Raw genomic sequence first — 2,740 nt, 5'->3', positions numbered from 1 at the left:
CCTAAAATGTGTATGCGCGTGCACCTGTTTGTGTGTGTGCGCGCCGTGCGTGCGTGCGTGTTGGAAACAACCCAAACCATTGTTAATAAACTCATACATCCGTCATCATCTCGCTGTGTTCCTGAGAACTGGTCTGAGGATCAAAGTTATGGATTAACAGTTCCATCTCAGACCCGAGCCTCTTCCTCTCAGACGTTTAGCCTCATTAGACTGTCTCTCTCCAATAAACAATAGATCTCTGTCTGAACCACTTGAACTCTATATAGCGTCCCTGTTTGGGGGAGGGGGACATTCACCGAAAATCGCCTGATCTAACCTGCAGAGAGTAGGTTTATATACATCAAATCTCCTCACGCAACAAAAAATAAATAGCTGATTTGCAAGCTCACGACGTTGTGTCACGTTTGGTGAAGCGGTTTGGTGTAGAGACGGAAAAACGAATGCACCCAGACAGTGTACGGTGCATGATCAGGTCTAGAGAATTAGCTGAAACAAGATGACATCCGAGTGAGTTCAGGGTTCAAGATGTTCCGTCTTTTTAATAGTTGTGGGACGATATGGTATACCTCTCGATACGATATACGTGGCGATATTAGGCCCTCGGTATAATGACAATATCACGATATTCTACATATTGCGATATTCAATATGTTGCAAGAGATTTCATCAACAATATATCACGATATCTGTAAGTGACAATGAAAATAAAATAATCATAAAAGGCAAGAATCGGGAATGTTGTATTCATTCTAGAATCTTACAAGATTTCTTGGGTCACAAAACAGCCAATAAGTACATGAATCTTGCCTCCTCCAAACAGTAGAACTGGGTCCTACACCTTCTCTGCTCTGCACTGTGACAAACACTGACTGCAACATTGGAACCTGTCCTCAACAATGGGTAGCCTACTACTAGTACTAGAAGTTGACATGTCTCTTTTTGTACTTTGTCGCTGACTTGCACTGCACTTTTCAAGGTGAACCCACGCCTCCAGAGAGACTGCAGGAGCCGTGGGTTCATATCCCACCACTGGGATATATATATATATATATATATGTATCGCGGGAGCACGTAGTGTGATATATCGCGATATCGATACATTGTTATGTCTTGTAACAGGCACATTTTTTAAAGGGGCGCTAGCTAAAAAATATGGCCCGGCCCGACCCTAAATTAAAGGGGAAAAAAAGTTAAGCCCGAAGCCCGACAAAATCAGACAGAAAAAAACAGAGGGGAAAAAAAAGCAGCACTTCCAGTCTTTTGTACGTTTGTATTTCTAGTTTTTTAGAGTTATTACACTTTTTTTTAAAATGACCTGCTCTGCCTCTGCATCCTGCATTTGGGTCCTACAAGCTCTCCTGACTTGAACCGTGACACACACACACACACCTTGACATAATTATGACCAATAAGTGGCGGTAGGGTTAATGTGTATAATATCCTTTTTGGTAGCAATTTGACCGTGTGTGTGTTTGTCTGTCTGTACACCTGATTGCAGCACAAAGATGCAACACATTACACTAATTAAACACAAACAGGAGACAGTGCAACTCATCCGCCACTTAAAAGACATAATACACACATGCCAGCCAGCACTGCACACATGCCTGCGTAGTGCCAACAGGAGCCACAAGACGATCGAGGAGGACCTTGGGAGAAGAGGAGGCTGTCTAAAGAGGTATCAGCATGCATGTGTCTGTTTATTTAACTCATTGACTGACATTGACAATGGCCAATAACAAAAGAACGGAGCAATGCTGTGACACGAGGCGCCTCCATCGTTCGGGACACTCGGTCCGTTCGCCAAAATAATCATTCCGTGGCTCTTGGGAAGGTTCAACAAAAATCACACTCATGTGAAGTGAGGGGCACCCACTACGTCAAAGTAAAAGTTGCAGCTGCGACGCATTGTGAGCTTGTAGATCGGCTATCTTCAAGAAAGTGTAAAATCAGCCATTACAACGTCACCAAGGCCCGCCAGAATACATTTTAGTCGACTAAAAATCTCATGATATTTATAGTCGCCTGAAACTGGACTAACACTAAAACATTCCAGGTGACTAAAATGTGACTATAACTAAATGTAAACTGTGACATCGAATGTTGCTCAATCGACGCTCCCAGCCTGTGGAGCCGTGGATATATCATTAATCTCCGTCCTGGGCGACGAGCGAGATTATTTGATAGGACGGAGACCTCCGTTTATGCCTCTCGGAGTGTTAATGGTCCTTCGAACGTATATAGTGGTGTGTGAGAAATGTGACTTATATGTGATGTTGTACAACATCCATTTGAATGGTTTAGGTGTAGCTTGAGTGTATAGCTTGAGTTAATTAATTATCGATTGATGTCTTAATTGCCATGTGGTGGGAGGATCCACTCCCTATAAAAGAGGGAGGCTGCAGGGGGGCTATCAGTCATTTTGGACTTGGAGCAGCAAGCTGTAAACATCCAGACAGGAGAGCTGCCAGGACCCTTGTTGTGTGGGGGGTTATACTAAACCACTGTTTCCCCCAATCAATGGGTTGGGTTTCCTACATTTTGTTTTCTAATTATCATCTCAAAACATTTCCAAAAAAAGCAAACACTTTGATGAATTAAACTCTCTCTTAATCTCTCTCTCTCTCTCTCTCTCTCTCTCTCTCTCTCTCTCTTGTGGTTCTTTTTACAGTAATTTCACGAGGAAAGAAAATAAATGTCCTAAATTAGAAAACAAAGGTTTAAGAAGTATAGGCTACTG

This window comes from Protomyctophum bolini (genome assembly GCF_963924005.1).
Source record: "Protomyctophum bolini genome assembly, chromosome: 19".
In the NCBI taxonomy this organism is placed as follows: Eukaryota; Metazoa; Chordata; class Actinopteri; order Myctophiformes; family Myctophidae; genus Protomyctophum; species Protomyctophum bolini.
Note: the sequence above shows the minus strand (reverse complement) of the source record.